Source organism: Dipodomys merriami, unplaced genomic scaffold (genome assembly GCF_024711535.1).
Source record: "Dipodomys merriami isolate MVZ:Mamm:240054 unplaced genomic scaffold, mDipMer1.0.p SCAF_153, whole genome shotgun sequence".
Classification (NCBI taxonomy): domain Eukaryota; kingdom Metazoa; phylum Chordata; class Mammalia; order Rodentia; family Heteromyidae; genus Dipodomys; species Dipodomys merriami.
The window spans coordinates 2,134,716-2,158,551 of record NW_027202860.1 but is presented as its reverse complement, the minus strand read 5'-3'; the positions used below and the strand labels follow the sequence as shown (position 1 = coordinate 2,158,551).

The 23,836-nt window shown below is 39.5% G+C and overlaps 1 protein-coding gene across 6 annotated transcripts in view; it reads right to left on the bottom strand.

Moving 5' to 3' along the window:
* LOC138827290 (protein dispatched homolog 1) overlaps positions 1-23,836 on the bottom strand; it is a 165,460-nt gene that overhangs the window by 129,054 nt on the left and 12,570 nt on the right. Inside the window, exon 1 of one of the 6 annotated variants that reach the window (XM_070022787.1) lies at positions 23,130-23,302. The exons of the other annotated variants lie outside the window; for them this stretch is intronic. The gene's annotated coding sequence lies outside the window, so the exon portion shown is untranslated. Of the gene's footprint in view, positions 1-23,129; positions 23,303-23,836 lie in introns of those variants that run through there. 6 annotated transcript variants of the gene reach the window in all.

The following is a 23,836-nucleotide window of genomic DNA, read 5'->3' as shown; positions in this document are numbered from 1 at the left end:
GGTCACCAGATATACTATTTCCTGAAAACGTATGCCTTAGTCTCATCTTTACTTCTACACCCTTGTTCACACCATCCATTCTGGCAAGATGAACTCAGTATTTGCTAAGTACTCTACCACTTGAACCAGGACTCCAGTCATAGCTCAAAGTCCAGGATCTTGGGTTAAGACTATGATCCTCTCATCTGGGGCCTCCTGTGTAGCTGGAATGACAGGCAAATGCTACCACATTAGCTTACTGATTGAAATGAGGTCTTACTAACTTTTTGCCTAGGCTTCAACTATTTCTGATGCCCATTCCTGAGTAAATGAATTTAGAGCCATGAGCTACCATGCGTGGCTTTTAGAATATACTCTATAAAGCTCTATGTCTTTTATTTCAGAAGCAGGAACTTGAGGAAATTTTGAATTTGTTTCATTTAATATATAGTATTTTGAAGAATTTTTTTTATTTTATTAGCCATGGAATGTCACTGTTTATTTTATATCACTGCCTACCTTCTGTTTTTCTTCTTCCTAGTGAATATCCACTGCTTGCTTTATATAAAAATTATACAGGTTAGTATAAGCAGAAAAAATAAAATGGCACTATTCTCTCAAGACCAGTAGAATCAGCAAGGTGCTGCTGGTGGTACATACCTGTAATTTTGGCTACTCAAGAGGCTAAGATCCAGAGGATCTCAGTTTTAATCCAGCTCAGGCAGAAAAGTCCATCTCCTAAATTACTAGCAAAGAGCAATGCTGGAAGGCATGGTTCAAGTAGTAGAGTGTCAGCTAAGCAAGCCAAGCAAGCATTAGGTTTTAAGTTCAAAATATGATACCAGAAAAAAAAAATTTTCAAGAAAAGAACTGGAAAAAAAGCTGAGCACTAGGCACTTGTAGCTCACACCAGTAATCCTAGCTACTCAGGAAGCTGAGATCTAAGGATCATGGTTAAAAGCCAGCCCCAGGCAGAAAAGTCCATAAAACTAATATCTTCAATAAACTACTCAGGAAAAGCCAGAAGTGGACTGGGAATGTGGCTTAGTGCTTGCCTAGCATGCATGACGTCCTGGGTTCAATTCCTTGGTACTGCATACACAGAAAAAAAGCAGAAGTGACGCTGTTGCTCAAGTGGTAGAGTGCTAGCCTTGAGTAAAAGAAGCTCAGGGGCAGTGCCCAGGTCCTGAGTTTAAGCCCCAGGAATAGCAAAAAAGTAAAAACAAAAAGCCAGAAGTCGCACTGTGGTTCAAGTGGCAGAATGCTAGCATTGCACACAAAAAGGCTTAGAGACAACATCATCCAGGCCCTGAATTCAAGCTCCAGGATTAGCACAAAAACAAACAACAACAAAAAACAAAAACCACACACACATACACAGGAAAAAAAATCAAAAAATACCACTTCAATGGTTTTTAAAATCACTTAAACCTATTAGGATCAAATGACATTTCATTAGCAAAATTCTAAATGTGAATCTAGAAAAAAAAGAGCCAAAATAAATAATAAGCCAAAACAAGAAATAAACAAGTTAACAAATTTAACAAAACTTCATCTTTGCACTTTTTCCAAAATTAAAAGTAAATTGCTAGCAGATTAGCATTTTAAATGTTTTCTACAAAGTGGTATAAATCAAATGAAATAAACTTAAATGCTCCTCAAGTTCCTGTTTTTGAAATAGCAGATGTTCCATAAGACACTGAAAAGTTGCTAAAAATTCAACTCTATTATGAACTATTCTACATATTTAAGCATGTCAAATGATGAATACATTTCTAAATATTATACTCTAAAACAGATTGCCACCCATAAAGTCATAAGAGAAATAAAGTTAAAAGAAAGAATAAGGCAGCCAGCGTTGGTGGCTCGTCTGTAATCCTAGCAACTCAGGAGGCTGAGATCTGAGGATGGCGTTCAAAGCCAGCCTGGGAAGTAAACTCTGTGAAACTCTTAAACTCTTATCTCCAAAAACCATCTGAAAACTGGAAGTGGCTCTGTGGTTTAAGTGGTAGAGTGCTTGCCTTGAGCTGAAGGGCTGAGGGATAGTGCCCAGGCCCTGAGGAGGAGGAGGAGGAGGAGGAGGAGGAGGAGGAGGGGGAGGGGGAGGAGGGGGAGGGGGAGGGGGAGGGGGAGGGGGAGGGGGAGGGGGAGGAGGAGAAGGCTTCAAAATTATTATCTTATGAGAGAACAGTAAATTGTTTTCTCAAGGTCCAGAGAGAGCAAAAACACATAAAGAAGCTCATACAAATTAAAGTCCTAACAAAATAATTTTAAATGACCTTAACATATTGTTGAAATATAATATGTTAAGGTCAAGGAAATGTTTATTGTGCTGCTATGACGTGCACTCTCTTATCTACATAATATTTCAAAAACACTTGTTGAAAACAGACTTTTTATCTGTGCGACTTTTGTCTTTTATCTTACACTGAGAAATTACATAAGCAAAACAACTTTAAATAAAAAAATACATTGGGGCTTAAAAAAAAAAAAAGAAAATAGAAACCTAGCACTGGCAATTCACCTCTGTAATTATAGCTAATCAGGAGACTGAGGCCTGCAAGGTGGCAGTTCAAAGCCAACCCTGGCAAAAAAGTCCCTGAGTCTCTATCTCCAAGTAACAAGTGAAAGATCAAACTAGGGGCATGGCTCAAGTAATAGAGTGCTAGCTATGAACAAGCAAGATAAGGAAGACCCTGAAGTTCTGAATACAAGTCAAACCCCAGTAGTTGCACAAATATAAAACAAAAATAGAAATTATTCTGACTGCTACTGTTTGCTCCCTCTAAGATTGGATGCACATACAACAGCAGCACTGCTTTGGGCCTCTCTTTGATGTAGATAACTTGAATACTCTTTAAAAGAAAAAATTGCTGGGCACTGGTAGCCTGAAATTCTAGCTACTCAGGAGGCTGAAATATGAGGATCTCGTTTCAAAGCCAGCCTGGGTAGGAAAGTCCCTGAGACTATTATCTCCAATTAACTACCAGAAAGCCAGAAATGGAGTTGTGGCTCAAATGGTAGAGCATTATACTTGAGCACAAAAGCTCAGGAACAGTGCCTGAGTTCAGGCACCATAGGACCCTGAGGTTCAGGACCCAGTACCAGCACCAAAAAAAAAAAAAGAAAAGAAAATGTTTTTGCTAGTTTTACTCTGCAAAACCTGTTTTCTATCCTAAGCAGATATTTTGCATTTTATGAAGGTGAAATTATGAAGTCATCTTATCTTAATAGATAAATGAGACTTGTTTTCTTGAAATGTACAGTCAAAAAGTTAAAGCATTACTTTTTTTTCCATTGTAGTATTTATTATTATTATTGTTTACTTTATTGGTATTATAAAGGTGGTGTACAGAGAGATTACGATTACCTAAGTCAGGTAATGAGTACATTTCCTTTCATATAGTATCTTCCCTTCCCTCACTCTCTTCTAGTCCCTCCCTCCTGTCTCTCCCCATGAGTTACATAGTTCACTTTCACCACTGTCCAGTGAGCTCCACTGCTACAGTTTTTCACCCTTTTGCCTTCAAGTTCTGTACCCTCCCCCCACCCATCCACTCCACATTTGCATATACATGCAAATACACCATACATAAAAGACAGAATCATCAGGAAAAAAAAATTTTTAATAAGTCTCTCTGTTTCCCTATCTTCCAGTTTGTGTCAACATATGTGTGTGTGTGTGTGTGTGTGTATATATATATATGTGTGTGTGTGTGTGTGTGTGTGTGTGTGTATAATTTTATATAAATAAAGAGGTACATAGGTATTGCACCTTTGTGTTTCTCTCCCAAGAGTATCCTCTTTTGGTCTCACTGTATGCATCTAGAATCCTGTATAATTTACCACATCCCAGTGTATTTTAGATCTAATTTCTGCATATCAGAGAGAACATTGCCATTTATTATGATTTGGCTTACCTCACTTAACATCATTTGTTCTAGTTCCATCTATTTCCCAGCAAATGACATGATTTTATTCTAATGGCAGGGTAAAATTAGTTGTGTATAGGTATCACATTGTTTTTTTTAGGGACATTACACTTTTAAATGAGTCACTAAGCTAAACATTGTGTTGGAAGTTTTAACTTTCAACAATTCCCATTCTTTTTTATATTCAAAATAGACTTTCTTCATAGTCTAAAACTAAACTTGCTTACCTTTTGACACAGTGGAGAATTACTTTAGAGATCATTTCACAAGATCTTAACCTACACAATGACACAATTATCAACACAAATCCCACAGTGATTGTTGGAGTGTTGTGTTCTGTCTCCTTGCTGCCTGGCACAGTGCCACAAAATGTGTTTTTTACATTCACAAAACACAATGTCTTACTTAGAAACAGCTTTAAAATTTGGCTCATGGCCTATTTGCAATTGATACTAAAATTTAAATACCCTCACAGCAGTTACACTAACTTCAAAATACTCTGGGATCAACCATTAAAATGTTTTTGTTGGTAACAATACTAATGATCATCAAATGCTGGAACTGGTTTTCACAGTCTGGGACATCCAGGATTTTCTTAAAAGGAAAGGCTGTATCAACTATTCATTATATAACTGTATTAGGCAGATTAATGAGTACTGGTACAGATACACTTGAAAGATTTAATATTTAAGAATACAATAATGCAAAAATAGAGTACAATAATGCAAAAAGTTTAATTCAGAAAGCCCACTCAAGTAGCCATCTTAGTTTTCCTATCAAAATACCCAATTCTTTGTTTCTAAGATATATTCAAAACCTACTTCCTTTTCTCCCTTGCATAAGCTATTTAACCCTTACCTTGATTCCCTTACTCCTATTAATGTGATTATGTTACTATGCTTTACAGGTATTTCTTTTGTGTGTGTGTAAAACTTGTGTTTTTTTAAAAAAAAATTATTGTAAAGATGCTATAAAGAGGGGTTACAGTTACATGAATAAGGTAATGAGTACATTTCTTGTAGAGCATTATTACCCCCTCCTTTGTTTTTCTCCTACCATCCCCTGGCACAAATGACTCTGAGAACACCAAAGGAAGGGACAAGGGAGAAAGGAGCAACTTTACCTCATCAGGTCTACTGAATCCTGTAAGAACTGTTGATATGACAGAATTTTAGGAAACAAATGCTATTTAAAATTATATATAATGGCAAAAAATGAAAAAATAGCTATTTAGGGCATATTTTAAAGACAAAGACTCAGCCTGTTGAAAGGTGGTACCTTAAGGCTATTCTAATTCCACAGCTGCTTTTTCTAGCCCTAACACCACACCTTAACTAGAGTGTAACATACCAAGATCTTCAATAATAACCAGTTCTTCTGTTCTTCTTCCCCCTTCTTCCTCACTTAAAAATCTTCCTCAGTGCCTTATTTCCAAGTTTCATTCTAACTCAGTTAGGACACAAACAACTAAGGGTTTACAAGTTATACTACATTAAGTATTTATAATAGAGTAATCTAGAAAGAAATGGATTAGCAAGTAAATAGTGTAAATATACTCTTGTTATGAAAGCTAAAACTTTGAAAAGAACAATTCTAAAATACTGTTATTTCTGACGTACCTATACATTTGCAAGAGGACTACTTACAAGTCACTGATATTTATTCTTCAAAGAATATCTATTCAGTCTTCCACTTGGGGCTATTTGTTAGTATAATTTTAAATGTATATTCAACAATGATAAAATTACATTTCTTTAGAAGGTCCTGTCTTGTTTGTGACACTACCTTGCATATTCATGATTTCCCCAATTAGTTAGAATTAATGAAGTTTACTATTCTGTCATAAGAATCTCTTACATAAGTTCAAGGAAGATTCACTGAACCTTAAACTTTCAACTATTTCATTTATTAACTATGAATGAACTAATAATGGTATACTTTTGATGGACCCATTATTCTCACACTTCAGCTCTATTAAGAATATACTGTCAGCCGGGCGCTGGTGGCTCACGCCTGTAATCCAAGCTATTCAGGAGGTTGAGATCTGAGGATTGCGGTTCAAAGCCAGCCCGGGCAGGAGAGACCATGAGACTCCTATCTCCAATAAATCACCAGAAAACCGGAAGTGGAGCTGTAGCTCAAGTGGTAGAGCACTCACCTTGAGCTGAAGAGCTGAGGGACAGCGCCCAGGCCCAGAGTTCAAGCCCCACGACCGACAAAAAAAAAAAAAAAAAGAATATACTGTCATTCCCCTAAGAATAAGTCAGGACCTGATGCTCTCACTCAGCTTTTCTGCTACTGGCCTAGCTCTACCACTTGAACCATGCCTACAATCTGGCATTTTTGCTGATTAACCAAAGATAGCGTGGTATGCAAAGTATATCAGACAGTCAAGGATTAAAAAAAAGAAGAAAGAAAGAAAGAAAGAAAGGTTCTGGGGTCAAATAAGTGAAAGGAACTAAAGGAGTGGGGGGGGGTTATATTACTATCAGATTTCCTCATATCATTAGTAGACAAATGTATCTGTGACTTTCCAAAGTGTGTATGTGTGTATATACACACAATTTTTCACAATTTATAATTATAAAACCATTTTCTAGCAGGAGATCTCCCAAGACTATAATTCCATGGAATATACTTTGGAAAACACTAACGTAGAATGTTACTTGTTGCTGTTTTTTAATCTTTACAACAGAGCAGTTTTTATCAGATACTCTTAGTTTGTATTTTAAGAACCTTCTTAAATAGAGAGCAAACAAAAGCTAATGGCTAGTGATAGAGAGCTGCCAAATATAGCTTATCAGTTTCTTTTCACTCTGGTCCCAGGACTCATCTCCTGATTTTAAAATGGTGGAAATGATAACCTAGCTTTAATGGCTAAACTGTAAAGAAACTAATACTGTTATCAAGCAATATTATCACAGAAAAATCAACAGAAGCAATCTTAAGCATGAAGTGGTTTTCTCCCCGTTAGGCAAACCTGTGGTTGCTCTCACCTCAAACTGGGTAAACAGATGCTTTCACCTGCACCTTTGCACTATTATACAGGTAACTTTGTTCTAACTTGTCCAGTTCGGTCTGATTTAAGTATACAACATAATGCACAAAACTTTTAGGTCTGAGTTAAGTATACAATGTAACACACAAAACTTTTAATTGGTGTAAATAAATGTCCTAATGGTATTTAAAATTTTTGTTAAAAACTAAAAAGTTTCTATAGTTTCCCTTATTTGCAATAACTAGTATATGTCTGGGACAAGCAGAAAAGGTCAAAAGCTATGTACATATGACCAGATAAAAGGATGTTAAGCGAAATGAACCCCAAGATAGGGACACAAGTGTTTTTTTTCTTTCTTGCTATTGTTTGTAACGTATTTATAATGTACCATGTAATTTTTTGTTTCTTTGTATGCTCCTCCCCCACAGTATAACCAGTTTTCACTGTGATGTCAGTCTAATGTGGGGAGGGGAAGGGAAAAACAAAAATGTTTAAATAGGGATACAGAGATGTACAAGACATTATGTTGAAAGACGAACTTTACAATTTAGGTGGGGAGGGTAGTTGTGGAGGTGGGAGGAAGGGACGGTAGGGGGAAAACAAAGGAGGCAACAATGCTTGATAGGAAATGTACTCATTACCTTGCTCATGTAACTGTAACCCCTCTATACAGTATTTTTACAATAAAAGACTGATTTTAAAAACTAAAAAGTTTTAAGTCTATAATCCTTTTAAATAAACAACGATTACCAAAATGACTGCCTCCTTTCTTTTCTTCTTGGTAGCTTTAAATGTTTAAGAAATGAGACAATACATTCTTAGGGGAAAAAATTCTCAAACTTCCAGGTTTCTCCATCCCTCACTAGCTACGCCACTAGACAAAATTAGCTGTATCTGTTTATCTTTAAACTGAAATTCCTTAATTTTTTTGTTTGTAGTAAAATTTAGCATCTTAATCATATATGTATACAGTTCAGTAGTATTAGCACATTATTGTAAAAATCTCCTCATCTTGCCAAACTGAAACTCAATACCTACTAAAAGAACTCTCTATCTCTTCCTCCCAAAAGATCCTGGCAACCATCATTCTCCTTTCTATTTCTATCATTTCTGAATCAGAGTGGAATCATATAGTATTTGTCATTTTATGACTGGTTTATTTCACTTGGCATGATTTCCACCAAATTCATTCATGTTGTACCATTGTCAGAATTTCCTTCCTTTTTAAGGCTAATAATAACCCATTGTGTATAAACATACCACATTTGTTTTTCTAGTCACCCATTGATGGACATTTTGGCTTGTCTTTTGATGAAAATCAGAAATGTCACTAAAAAACTTATTTTTAAAGACCTCATCAAAAGTTCACAGTAGCACAGTAGCATAACATATGACTATGGAATAACACATAACACTTAAAAAGTACAAAAAAAATAAGGAAAATCACTTTATTGCATGGTTTTCTAATAAAGAACACTATTTTCCATTCAATGAAGCAAATAGAACATAAAGTTGTTGGGTGGTTTTCTTTTTTCCTTCTTTAAAAAGAAAAACTGGTTCATTTCACCTAACATCAACTTATCTGACCTTTTCTGCTTGTCTCAGACATATACTATTATTGCAAATAAGGGGAAGGGAAAAAACAAATCATTTAAATAGGGACACAGGTGGACCCATTGCAACAATGAGATGTACAAGTTGTTATGCCGAAAAATGAACTTTACAACTTTGGCGGGGGAGATGGGAAGGGGAAACAAAGGAAGAGGAAACAATGCTTGATAACAAATATACTCATTACCTTGCCCATGTAAGTGTAACCCCTCTATACAGTATTTTCACAATAAAAATAAAGAAAGAAAGAAAAGAAAAGAAAAGAAAAACTGGGCTGAAAATGTGGCTTAGTGGTAGAGTGTCTGCCTAGCATGCAGAAAACCCTGGGTTCAATTCCTCAGTACCACATAAACAAAAAACCTGGAAGTGGCTCTGTGGTTCAAGTGGTAGAGTGGTAGCCTTAAGCAAAAAGAAGTTCAGGAACAATGCCCAGGCCTTGAGTTCAAGCCCTAGGACTAGCAAAAGAAAAAAGAAAAAAAGAAAAGAGAAAGCTAATTACTTACTTGAATTATCATTAAATTCTATTTTTTTTAACAACTAAAAGTCAACCAAAACAGCTGTGCAGCAGTGGCTTATACTTGTAATCCTAGCTACTCAGGAGGCTGAGATCTTAAGATCATGGTTTGAAGCCTCTCCAAAAAAGGCTCTCTTGCCAATTAAACAGCAAAATGCTCGGTGAGAGGCAAGGTTTAAGTGCTAGAGTATTGCTGTGAGCAAAGAAGTCAAACAAGAGCATGAGACCCTGGGTTCAAGTCCCCAGTACTGGCATATACACATAAAATGGTCTACACCAAGCCAATCATATGGGAACTAACATTTATTTCTAAACTGAATACATATCAATAATTTATCACATAGGAATCTAAATAAGTATTTTCCCATGGCAAATACTCAGATGATTTTTCTGGAAAACTTTTTTAAAAATGCCCTTTTTTTTTTTTTCATGAGCTAGCCTTACAACTTCATTGACTGGTTCACATCTTTATCAAATTCCTGTTTTCAAAAAGAGAACATAGCATACCTGTTTTTGAGAAGTGTTTAATCATATAATCAATAAAAGCTGCTTAAAGGTTTAAAATATCAAGGATGAAGAATTATTATTAAGTCTTGTACAACACTAAATGAAAGCTTTTCTATTTGGACAAAAGTTTTTATACAATGGACATAATACATATATGCACATCAGAGTATTTGCTTCATCTTCCAGTTAATACCATGTTATTATGTGCTCAATAATCCTAAAACTTTAAATTATATGTTATAGCATTCAATTTCTGTACCACAATGATGCTATTGTACAGCATTAGATATGCTACCTTATAGCTTATTCTCTTAGAACACTGCTCAGCAATCAGTGCATTGTGAGGCTAGCCAAGACCTAATAATCCCTTCTAGAAGTTTCAAGACTGTTTCCCAAGCTTCCAACGGAAAAATATGGTAAACATCTGTACTTCCATGAAAAGATAACTAAAACACATTCTTCATTAAACAGTCAAACAGCAAGACAATTATAAGATAAGAAAATATCAACAGAAGTTTCTTAAATGATTCGTTCTGGGAAGTAAGACACCCACAGGAGATTTTTTTTTTAAGCACTAAAATTAGTCCATATGAAGTATGATGGTAGCACAGTATACATTTTTAAACCTATATTGTACAACACAAATCTTATTCCAAGTCCTAATGTAAACTATACTCCAGTTCATATTAATGTATTAATTTTATTTTATTTTTTTTGCCAGTGTTGGGGCTTGAACTCAGGGCCTGGACACTGTCCCTGAGCTTCTTTTGTTCAAGGCTAGCACTCTACCACTTGAGCCACAGCGCCACTTCCAGCTTTTTCTGTTTATGTGGTACTAAGGACTTGACCCCAAGGCTTCATGCATGCTACACAAGCACTCTACCACTAAGCTACATTCCCAGCCCTTTAATGTATTAATATTATCTCATCAACTTTAACAAATGTACCACACTAATATAAAATGTTTTAGTAATAAGGGAAAATGGGGGGCAGGGAGGCTGGGGGTACATGGGAATTCTACTTTTCATTCAATTATTCTGGAAGCTTAAAAATACAGCAAAAGCCAAAGCCTTAAAAGATAATAATAGTGAAGTCTACTGCTAAATAGAAATGAAAGAAAACTGGTAGTAATTTCATAAATAATAAGTACACTAGGTATCTCATAATATGGGAAACAATCTTTTTTTTGTTTTGTTTTTGGTCCATTGTGCGACCTGAACTCTGGGCCTGGGCACTATCCCTCAGCTCTTCAGCTCAAGGCTAGCGCTCTACCACTTGATGTGGAGCACATGGGCAGCAAAGATGGCGCTGGGAGGGGGTTGAGTGGGCAGAGCCTAATTTACTGAAGAGCACATGGCCAGCCAAGATGGCTCTGGGAGAGAGTAGAGTGGGCAGACCCCAATTGATCTTCTGATCAGTACCTAACCAACCCGTGAAGGCTCAGGTGAATGATAGGGTGTGACCTTGACAGTGATTGGTTCCTCTTCCTCCCTTACCATACCACCCACCCTCTTTGTCTTTAAAAAAGGGGCTGCTCTCTGTTAATAAACGAGTTTTTCTGCCTGCTGGATTTGGCTCCCCGCTGTGTCTGATTGTCTCCTGGGCTGAGGGAGGCTAGGGAACGGGGCGAGCGCCGCACTTACCTTTCCTCGGACCCCGTCCGTCTTTTGTGGGACGGACGAAGACCCAACATCTGGCGCCCAACGTGGGGCACGAAAGGAAAAGATACCGGCCGAGGCTAAGCGGTCTCTCGGGGTAAGTGAAACCCTAAATATGGGTAATGCTATATCACAGAAGGAGGAGGAAGAGGCAACATCAGGCCTAGAAGGGGTACAGGAGGATGTGGGAAGTGAGAAGGAAAAGGAAAGGGTCAAATCCAATCGAGAACGCACTGAGACGTGCACAGTAGAAGTCAAAACCAGGGTAAAAATTACCCCCTCTGACCCAGCTGATATTACCCCCTCTGACCCAGCTGATACTGACGGTCCTAGGCCCCCTCCCTATTCTCCTGATTGGAGGGGAGGTACGGCGCCCTACGAGACCTGCGAGAGGGACTTGCAAGACCCAGACCCCTACCAGCCTTCTATGGAGGGGCCGAGGGCCAGGGAAGTAACCTCCTCGGAGACCTCCTCTGGAAAGGAAGGGCCACCAAAGAGCCCTGGAAAGGAAGGGCCACCCAAGAGCCCAGACTCTCGGCCACAGGATTCGCTTCCCCAAGCCTATCCAGTCAATCTGGCACCAGGGGCTAACAGGCCCTTGGAATGGTATCCATGGGAAGCTAAGGATCTTAATGAGCTCCGCAAGGCGGTGGCGGAGGATGGCCCAAACTCTCCCTGGGCCCAGACCCTATTACAAGACATTGCCTATCACCCTTGTGTCCCTAAGGACTGGATGGATGTGGCCAAAGCTGTTCTTACTAGTTCTCAGTTTATTAAATGGCATGCTTTCTTTAAGGAAGAATGCAGAGTGAGAGCAGAGAGTAACCGGCAGGCTCAACCTGCAATACCCATTACTTATACCATGTTAGCAGGGACGGGGGAAGCCTACTCCACTGGCGTCGAACAGGCCGCAATACCTGGCCCGTACCATGATCAGGTGAGGCAGGCAGGACTTGCTGCGTGGTACAAACTAGATGATGGGCCTACTGAGTCCCCCATAGCAGGAGTGAGACAAAAACCAGATGAGTCTCTACCTGATTTCATAGACCGAGTCCAACAGAGTGTTCACCGCAAGCTGCCAGCAGGGAACCTCCGAGATCAGTTTGTAAAGCTGCTGGTCTGGGAAGGGATGAATGCAGACCACCGCATGGCCTGCGCAGGATTGAAAGAGAGTTCCCTGAGCAGATGGGTGGTGGCCTCACAGGATGTGGGAACGCAACAGCACCAGTCCCAATCACTAGCTTTAGCTTTACAGGCTCAGACGCCAGCAGCCCGGGGCCAAGGAACCCCAGGGGGGAGAGGGACTTGTTTTAAATGCGGGCAAGAGGGGCACTTTAGGAGGGACTGTACACAGCAATCCTCTGCCAACCGGCCCGGGGGGGGGGGGGGGGGGCCAAACTGCCACCTACGCCCTGCCCCAGGTGCAGGAAGGGATACCATTGGAAAAAGGATTGTCGATCCAAGTTTGATTTAGATGGGAAGCCTTTAAACTAGGGGAGGGGCATCCTCCAGCCCCGTTAACCCAAGGAGGAACCTCCTCTGCTGTGAGGCCCAGGCAGCCTCATGGCAGGGCAGCCCAGGTCCATTGGACCATCCCCCTGGTGAACGGACTCCACCCTAAAATGAGTATTCTCATAGGCGGAAAGAGGTTTCACTGCTTAATTGACACTGGGGCAGACCGAACCATACTCAGGGAGGAGGAAGTGCCCTTGGACTGGAAGCTTGCACCTGGGCCCCCGATATTGGGGGTAGGGGGCAACTCCCAGACCAAAGAAACGGTTGCCCTTATGACATGGACTAGCCCAGATGGAGAACAGGGAAAGATACGCCCTTTAGTGGCAAAGAACCTCACTGCCAATTTACTAGGGCAAGATATGCTAAGACAAATGGATGCCGTGGTCACTACAGACCATCGAGCATCCTATGATGATATCCTGGATGGGGAAGAAGCACAAAGGCTTAAACAGGATGGAGAGGGAGTTAAGGAAGGGGATTTTTTTAACTTTCATAATTACAGAGAAGAACATAGGGGGCCCGCTCGGGTGCACCCCCAATCCTAAAGGCCACTGCCCTCCGGGTACCTCCCATTAGGTGGAAGCCGGGAAGCCCAATCTGGGTGGAGCAGTGGCCATTGACTAAACCTAAACTTGAAGCCCTCCACCTTCTGGTGGAGGAGCAGATAAGCCTCAGGCATATCCGCCCTTCTCTAAGTCCTTGGAACACACCCTTATTTGTTATTCAAAAAGCCTCCGGGGCTTGGCGGATGCTCCAAGATCTACGGAAGGTAAATGAAAGGATGGAGCTAGTAGGAACGCCCCTAAGAGGCATGCCCTGGACTCCTGCTATACCTTCAGAATATACCTTGGTTGTGATTGATATTAAAGATTGTTTTTTTTCTATCCCTCTGCATCCAGATGACTGCGAGAAGTTTGCTTTCTCTATACCTTCTCTTAATTTTTCCCAGCCTGATCGGAGGTTTGAATGGACAGTGCTGCCACAGGGTATGGCCAATAGCCCAGCCTTTTGCCAACAATACTTGGCCACACTTTTAGAGCCTGTGCTGGGTTCAGATACCTCCCTTGCCTATGCCTACATGGATGATATAATTCTGGGGCACCGAGACCCAAGCTGCCTGGAGGGCCTTCTGGCCCAGGTTCTGGACATATTAAAAAAGGGGGGTTTTACCATAGCCCTTAATAAAATTCAAAAGGTGGCTCCTTTTAAGGTGCTCGGGACCCACCTTACCTTGACTCAGGCCAGCCCCCTTAAGCCTTTGCTGGATATTCCAGCCTCTCTGACCTTAACCCAACTTCAGAGTCTTTCAGGGGAAATCAACTGGCTGTTGCCATGGGTTTCTGTCCCTACAATTACAATATAAGAAAATGCTGGCCATAATTATGGCCCTTCAGGACATTCAAAAACCCTTTAATTTGTATTCTGATAGCCTATAAAACAAAAAAGGGGGAGTTAGCCCCCATATACAGTTACAGATAGCTTTGTTTACCATTAACATCTTAAATTTTTCAAAAGGGGCAACTGAATCCAGATTTCAGAAGCACTGGGGACCACTAAACCCTAAGCCCCAAGTGAAAGTCAGGTGGAAGGACCCCCTGACACAACAATGGAGAGGACCTGACCGCCTAGTTACTATGGGCAGGGGATTTGGATGCGTTTTCCCCATAGGGGAGTCCGCTCCCATTTGGATCCCTGCCAGGAACCTAAGTTTTTACCCATTTCCTCTATACAGGAGGATGCCCAAGAATAAGCTAAAGAAAAAAGCCAGAAAGACAATTATTAACCATCCCCAAGGGCAACCAGCCCTTAAGAAGCTCTCTTGTGTTCTCTAACAATTGCAGATGGCGATACTCCAGATGTTGGCTGTCCTGACTCTCCCGATCCTGTGAACGGCCCTATGGAATCTACATCAACCTCAGCGAGTGACCTGGGCAGTGATCAACGCTGGCAATGCAGAAATCGTCAGGAGCACCACAAGAGAAGCTGTCCCTTCGACCTGGTTGCCTGACCTTCATTTTGATCACCACCCTATGGACTATTTAATATTTTTTTAGGAGTTAATTATTTTAATGTTACCTGCTTTAATTGTTCTTTTACTAATTGCTTGTATAGCGGCATTGAATCCATACTTATTGTTAAACAACCACCTTTTGTTATGCTTCCAGCTTAGATTTTGTCCAACCCCACAGGCAAATAGCTGGATTAGAACAATCCCCACCTCTGGACTCTGAAGTGGCAAAGACTGCTATCCCATCCTTCACTAAGGTTAAAGGACTAGTAGTGACATTTCCTGGCCTGGGAATGCTTTTGCTGATGGTTTTTCTATGCCTTCCTTGGGTTATACGTGCACTGCAAAACTCTTATGAGCTTAGCCAGCCAGTTATCAAGCTCCAAATGAATGAATTTCCCCCCCAAGAGGAATCGCAGCCAGAGACGGGTAAGAGGGGGTGTCAGTCTGACCAACCTAAGACAGGGCCTTCAGCTTCGCTCTGAAGAAGTTCCCGATGACCGGTAAGGCAGACAAGGCGATCCACCCAACCTAAGACAGGCGGGTTCGCTTCTTTAAGCAAAGATGGGGGGAGATGATGTTGGGAGCAATTGGGAGCTGACAGTAAAGCTCAAAGGTCATCTTGACTACTGTGCTAGCTTAAAGGCACGTACAAGGAACTGGCTTACTTAAGACACCAGGTGCCCAGGAATTAATTGAACTGCTTCGGACATTTCTAACTGTGGTGGGACTGATGTTTATTACTGTGCTAGGTGGGTCTGTCATTAAAACAAAAAAAAAGGGGGAATCTGTGGAGCACATGGGCAGCAAAGATGGCGCTGGGAGGGGGTTGAGTGGGCAGAGCCTAATTTACTGAAGAGCACATGGCCAGCCAAGATGGCTCTGGGAGAGAATAGAGTGGGCAGACCCCAATTGATCTTCTGATCAGTACCTAACCAGCCCGTGAAGGCTCAGGTGAATGATAGGGTGTGACCTTGACAGTGATTGGTTCCTCTTCCTCCCTTACCATGCCACCCACCCTCTTTGTCTTTAAAAAAGGGGCTGCTCTCTGTTAATAAACGAGTTTTTCTGCCTGCTGGATTTGGCTCCCCGCTGTGTCTGATTGTCTCCTGGGCTGAGGGAAGCTAGGGAACGGGCGAGCGCCGCACTTACCTTTCCTCCGTCTTTTGTGGGACGGACGAAGACCCAACAACTTGAGCCATAGCACCACTTCTGGCTTTTTCTGCTTGTGTGATGCTGAGGAATCGAACCCAGGGCCTCATGCATGCAAAGCAAGCACTCTTCCACTGAACCACCTTCCCAGCCCCAGGAAACAATCTTTTAACTGTTGAGAACTAAATAATCATATTGAAATACAGATTAGGGAAAGGTAATTAGTGTGTTTTATTCAAGTTCAGGCCTTTCATCAAATGAGATAGGTTACCATTTAAAATCTCCTAGAGATCAGAAGTAAAAATACACAGTAGTGGGAAATATGAGGTATGTTTCTGGGTGCTACTGCTTTATAGAACCATGCATGCACTTGGCACCACACCCAGAACCAGCATCTACATCCTTCCTCTCATTTTTCAAGGTCTACCTCATGTACCTTTTCTGGCATTCTTCCCCTAACCCTGCTCACCTCTGAAATGTTAATACCACAGTTATGTAAGTTATTCTTATATTATCATGAAGCCATTCTTTCCCACACATAGTCTAGGTTATATTTTCTTTGTTGTAAATCTTAGGGACCCCAAAAGATGTACTCCATTCCAATCAACCCTTGTAAAACGTCACTAAGGGTACTCTACACTGTATACAACAACAGCATCCACAGAACAGCCACTATAGGGTTGAAAAAATATTCCAAAATCATTCCCTGATGATTCTTTTCTAAGGTCCAATCTACCTAAAATATGCAATAGTTATTTCAGAAGGAAAAAATGGAAAATAGGTCAAATACAACTTTGGATGTATCAATAGGTTTAACAGCTTTCCCATCTGTTTTTAGCAAATGGTACTTCTACAATGGAAAAACATTTATAATAAACTTTTGACTTGATCCAAGCATTTGAAATCTTTCTAATGACTATCATCAATGTTCAGAGATCAGGATGGCAAAGTGCTTTAAGAGTATGGGCTCAAGAATTAGAAAGCATGGGTTCAAATCTCAGCTGTTTTCCTTTAGTTATATAACTCAACCTCTCAGACTCAGCCATTGTCTCCAGAAAATGAGCATACTAAAAGTCATTATCACACAGGTTGTTTGAAGGTTTGAGATCATGCCTGTAGCCCTGAGGCTAATACATGAGAAACAGCCAAGGCTACCATCAAGGTTTGTGTAAACACCCTCTATAATGTTCACACAACAATAAAATGCCTTAATGAGCATTTATCATAATGTGTCCCTGACAGTAGAGCAGCACATACCTTTACATTTAAAACTGTGTGGGGAATGGACACTATGTTAAAAATGAACTAAAGACCTGGTGGGTGGGGATGGCAGGGAAGAGAGAGAGCTAGGGAAGGGGTGACACTGTCCAAAGAAATACCCTCTTCACCTGACTTATATAACTGTTACCCCTTTATATTTACCTTTATAATAACAATAAAAAAATTTTAAGAATAAAAGAAAACTTTCATTCCCCCCCAAAAAAGTTGCAAGATAGTAACATTTTATGTATATCATACAACACACTTGTTATACCAAGTCTTTATTCACTTTACCTAACATACTGTCAACTATATGACCAAAGCTTTTTTAACAGAGGAAAGGAAAAAAACTCCAACAAAGAGTGAATATGATATAACAGGTACATCTTACAGTCTGGATAACTCCAATATAGTTCAAGAGGACTATTCACTATTTATGTCAACGATACAACTTTAAACCATGTCAAATTAATGATAAAGCAACCCTTTCAAAGTTTGAAATTTCCTTTTTCTCAATGAAGCTACAGCTGACAGCTGATATGTGAGTTTACAAATAACTCAACAACCAAGATGGGTCTGGTCTCTCAGAAATCTATGAAAGGAAAATAACATATTTAGTCTAAAAATAAATACTAACATCTGACATCTGGAATTCTTATTTTATACCAGTGAAATCCACTATCAAATGATATATAAACTGTTACAAGTTTTCCTAGAAGAAAAATAATTTCCTCATTCCTGGGGCCCTACTGTGCCCAGCACAGTATGAGATATTCACAAGTACTACTTTTCATCCCAGTAACGATGCTGTATGGGAAGTAATATGTATTATAGCTGACCAAGAAAAATTCAAGGATGTTAAGCAACTTCCCAATATCAAATAGCTCATGTACAAGAGAGTCAGGAGAACAGTTCTTTCAAAGAAATTAACTTAAATGATACACTTAGCCCATTGAAAAGAATTACAGGAATACTACCAGAAAACATACAGGCTTATCTATCACCTGTCTCTATAGGAACACTAAGTCATAAAAATCTAGAGGATAACATTTTGAAAGTACATCATGGATAGTGAGTCACATATGTAGGCCTCACATGTGCTGGAAGTGGCAGAGCATCTCAATAATGGACCTTCTGTGCCCCGTTTGGGCCTAGATCATCTTGCTCTGCGTCAGCCAAATGCCTTTCCTGTGTTTCTTCATTCAACTGTTATGTCTCAATTTCTGGCCATCTAACTCACATGACCAAACATTTTTCTTTTCATTATTTCTATCCTCCTATTTCTGGCAATTATCTTGTTTCTTTTCAGTTGAGGAAAACATAGATCTGTGACGTTCAGGGAGTTGACTTATCTACCCAGCTACAGAAAAGGCTGCTACATTCTGTTTATACCATCTTTTTCAGAGGTGGAGAGGAATAACCAAACTTCTAAAAAAAAAATATAAATAGAAAAACCAACAAAAAATTTAACCTAGAATTAAAGAAAATGAAGTCAGCATAATTTTTGAGGTGCAATGGTAGAAAACAGACAAGATCCTGCCCTCACTGAGCTTTCAACTTCAAGGCCTACATTGTAGCAATAAGGTACCAGATGAAGATGAATGCTCCAAAGTCTGTATTCAGTAATTAAGACATACTGGATGCCTCCAATGCCACCTTATATTTAAACATAAATTATGGAATTTTATAAAATGCTTCCTGGGAATCTCATTCTAAGCTTCAAGGCAAAAACCTATAATAAGATGACTGTTCTCTCTTAACTAGCAAGAAAATAGAGGGGAAACTACATTTCTTTGTTGGGGTTACACAAATAATAAGAAAAAGAGTACAAACTCAAACCCAAACTCAAACTTCTAAATCTAGGTTAACTACACCAAAAGTCTCTTAAGGAAAAGCAAGCCTGGCTCATGCCAAGTGAATTCAGAATTCAAACCTGAACGTCTGAAATGATAGCCCATACAACAATTCACAGTTCCACACAGTCATGGCAAAGCAGTGGTCACATAAACAAAGTGTTCAACAAACTAAAGGGTCAGATATCCTAAACAACAAGGCACAGCAACAAGCCCAAGCCCTTAACAACATCCTGCTCAGGGCAAGCCCCGTTGCTGACATTCCTGTGACAGACAAGTCTAGCAACAGAGTTTGAAAATGTAACTACACTGGTCAAAAGTATCAGAGACCAAAAGGCAAATTATAGTAATACATAATACTGGAAACAAAAAGGTAGTGATGGGGTATTCAAATATCAAATATCATCAACCCAAGATCAAAACCACAGTAGTATTCCCCCTACACTTTGGCCACATAAATACAAGTTCCTATGAGGTTTAACTTATGAATATCACATTAAAAGTTGACTCTTAAGGTCTAGTAGGGATCCATCTCTCCTCTGTTTAAACTGAGCTGTGAAGGCTGTAATTCTGCCTAACCCTCATGCTTTCTAACTCATTTCTGATTTTAAAAATGAATAGTAATAACCAACAGATCTCTACCTTGCCTTTGCAACAGCCATTCCTCACTCCACACTGTTATACAACGTTGCCAAACAAAAACCCTGAAGGTTATCCTATAGCCTCAGACATGGGTACAAGGATATTCAGAGGAATTCTGGAAAGCTTTTGTTTTTTTTTCATTTCAACTTACTTAAATTATAAACTAAAAATGCTCAACTTAACTTATATTTAAATTTAACTTATGGGCTGGGAAGGTGGCTCAGTGGTAAAGTGCTTGCCTTTCATGAATGAGACCCTTTGTTGCATTCCTCAACACCACATAAGCAGAAAAGACCGGAAGTGGCACTGTGGCTCAAGTGGTAGACTGCTAGCCTTAAGCTGAAGAGCTGAGGGAGAGCACCCAGGCCCAGAGTTCAGGCCCTAAGACTTACAATTAATTAATTTAACTTAAAGTTAAACTTAACAATATCCAAATAAATCAACTTATTTAAATCAATCCTACATTTTCAAAATCTCTTGTATGTAAGCTTAGTGCTACCACTAAGCTGCACCTCTAATCCCTCTACTGAAATACTTATATGTGAATACTAAAATGTCTGTTAGCGATGATTACATAATTGCTTACAAATCATATGGTCAATAACCAAAACAGGAAGTTCTTAGAAAAGTTTCTTAGACCTTGAACATCCAAAATTTTCATAAAAACAGACAAACTTATCAATGAACATTTGAAACTTAGAGGTTACTCAGCTATTAAGCAGTAAATCAGGACTTAAACATGGAAGTTTAGTTCCCTCCAGGCCTGTGCTCTCTTCTGCCTAGTTGATACCTGGCACCTAATTGATATTCAACTGGTTATCAGATGAATAAATCAATCACTTCACTATTTCATAATCTTTCACATTTTCTCAGGATGGTATACTATGTTCTATGTGCCCCACTATTTATCTTTTTTCCCCACGTACTAAACCAAACTGGACCCTAAAACACATTCTGCAATTCTGCACCATCTCTCCTGCTCCCTCTACTTGTTATTCCAGGAACTTTTGTCCATGTACTAAACCAAACTGGACCCTAAAACACATTCTGCAATTTTGCACCTTCTCTCCTGCTCCCTCTACTTGTTGTTCCAGGAACTTCACTTCTGTGCCTCCAAATCTTATCCAGCCCCAGGTCAACTTGTCATAAAGTTTCACAAACATTTTTGTCCTGTGATAATATCTCTCTTATCTGAACCACTTCAATTCTTACACTTAGCAACTAAAAGCTGTAGGGTTTTTGTGGATAAGAGATAAGAAACTACAACTGGTTATAAACTATACCCAGTCTCAAACATGGTTCCTTAACCATTACAGGCATTTAGTATACACTGTTAACTGAATTTGAGATCTACTACCTGTGAAATAATCTCTCAATATTTTACATGTCATTACACGTGGAACTTTAATTCATGATTCCACATGTTTGTGTATACATAAAATGATAAACTATGCAATACTTAAAAGACACTAGTATTTCTCACTAGAAAATAATGCTGAAGCTGGGCACCAGTGGCTCATGCCTATAATCCTAGCTACTCAGGAGGCTGAGATCTGAGAATCAAGGTTCAAAGACAGTCTGGGCAGGAAAGTCCATGAGACTCTTATCTCCAATAAACTGCTCAGAAAACCGGAAGTGGTGCTGTGGCTCAAGTGGTAGAGCACTAACCTTGAGCTGAAGAGCTGAGGGACAGCACTCAGGCCTAGAGTTCAAGCCCCACAACTGACAAAATAATAATAATAATAATAATAATAATAATAATAATAATAATAATAATAATAATAATAATGTTGAAATTCCCAATATTGAAACAAACCAGCTTTATCAGAAAAGCATTTCACAAGCAGGTCGCTGGTGGCTCATGCCTGTAATCCTAGCTACTCAGGAGGCTGAGATTTGAGGATCACGGTCAAAGCCAGGCCAGGCAGTAAAGTCCGTGAGACTCTTATCTCCAATTAACCACTGGAAAACCGGAAGTGGTACTGTGACTCAAGTGGTAGAGCGCTCACCTTGAGCTGAAGAGCTGAGGGATAGTGCCCAGGGCCTGAGTTCAACCCCCATGAAAGAAAGAAAGAGAGAAAGAGAGAAAGAGAGAAAGAGAGAAAGAGAGAAAGAGAGAAAGAAAGAAAGAGAGAGAGAGAGAGAAAGAGAAAGAGAGAGAGAGAGAGAGAGAGAGAAAGAGAGAGAGAAAGAGAGAGAGAAAGAGAGAAAGAAAGAGAGAAAGAAAGGAAAAGCATTTCACAATAACTGAAGGCTATTGATATACTAAGGTTCTACTCAACTTTATTTCTTTTGCTGCAAAAGAAATAAAGGTTTCGAGCAGTTTGAATAGAAAATGTGTTGAACACATTGTAGGCATCCAAATCCATGTGCCTCTCATAGATGCTTCACAAACGTACATTTATTCTAGATGAATGATGACCAGATCTAAAATGATGCAGAAGTCACAATTTCAGATGTTGATTACCATCTCTGAAAAACAGTCACCAAATATCACAGAGGGTTTGGTTTTATAAAAATGAAAGAGTCGATTAGCTTCAGCCAAAAGCTAACTGGTAATAGCAGGGATTGTGTAAAGAAGATCAATAAAAAAAAACACTGCAACTGATTTATGAAACAGTAACCCCTCTGTACATCACCTTTATAATAACATTTTTTAAAGTTTTCTACTTAAAAAAAAAAACTGCAGAAATCTTAGCACTGAAACTCACTTTTTTTTAAGGCGGAAGGAAGGAAGAAAAAGAAAGGAAGGGAGAGAGGGGAAAAAGTCTCAATATCCACACAAAAATTACACAATCTTCTATTCATTGCAATGGCCCAAAGAAAGAAAAATTCAATTGACTTACAATGAGTCCTTTGAAACAGCTGCTTGATTTCATGGACAAGTTATGTGGTTTGCAAGACTTGAAGATCAAGTCAGTGATATTCACCAAGTCACATGGGCCACTTAAGGGAAAGGCACAGAAATATCAATCTGGAGTTTATACTGGCTGTGCAAATGAATGTACTTAGTCCTTACCCAACATCACTGCTCACAAAGCATGCCATTGTTTCCCTTCCAATGCTCATCTCTTCTATCAGCACTGAGGAGCACTACAGCCAAAAACACCAAATTAACACCACCTGCTACAAAACTAGTACCTAACATTAACATTAATCAAAAAAAATGTCCTTTAAGCACCATTTCAACTAAAATGCTATCTTTAGGAATATTTAGTAAGCAAGCAAAATAGCTTATGTAGGTAATATAGTACAGATTATATGGAAACAAGACCATAAAAATCACTGCTCTCACATGATTTTCTGCTTCTGGATGTTCCCCTAAAAGTTACTGCTAAATGAAAAAACAGCACACACATCATTCTGAGTGGCAAATAATTGTTTTTGTTCAAAGAAAAAAAAAAGAACTAAACCTATGAAAGAAAACTCTAACAGACATTTTTTAAAGTTGTATTTTTAAGCCTAACATACTTCGAGAAACACGTTTTCTAAAAACTCACTTGTAGAAAACTGATTAAGTAGGGATATCATCTTTTTTAAATCTTCTTTAAGATGCTATGTCTTCAGAACAAACTTTGCAGAGATTCCAATACAAATAAGTCTTGACATGTTCATGGTAATTGTAGCCTTCATGCCATAAATCTTCTTAGAGTTCTAGCTCCGACCTGAGCTTGTGGCCTGGCACACCAGACACTGAGCAAGCAATTCAGAAAGCCTGATTACCTTAGAATAAAGTACAAAGGAAAACAATATTTAGAGGCTGGTTAAAAGACTCATTCTCAAGCCAGGTGCCAGTGAATCATGCCTTTAATCCTAACTATTCAGGAGGCTGAGATCTGAGGTTTGCAGTTTGAAGCCAGACCAGGAAGTTGAGAGATCCTTTACCTCTAATTAACCAGGGAAAAAGGCTATATTGAGATGTAGCTGAAATGAAAGAGTGGTCATGAGTGAAAAAGCTAAGTGCCAGCAAAAGACCCTGAGTTCAAGGCCCAGATGGGTTCTCAAAGTTTTCTTCAACAAGGCAGCTGGGTACAAGGCTCCAGGAAGGGGAATGTTTAAATATCACTTTCTGGAAGCCATTTAGCGCTTCTCTTTCAAACAAATGTGTATTTCTTATGACTCTCAATGGAAGAGGTTTGACAGTTACTAGCAATGGGCACACTAGAGTAAATTATACCCAAAAGCATCTCCACATTCCTCACCTCTC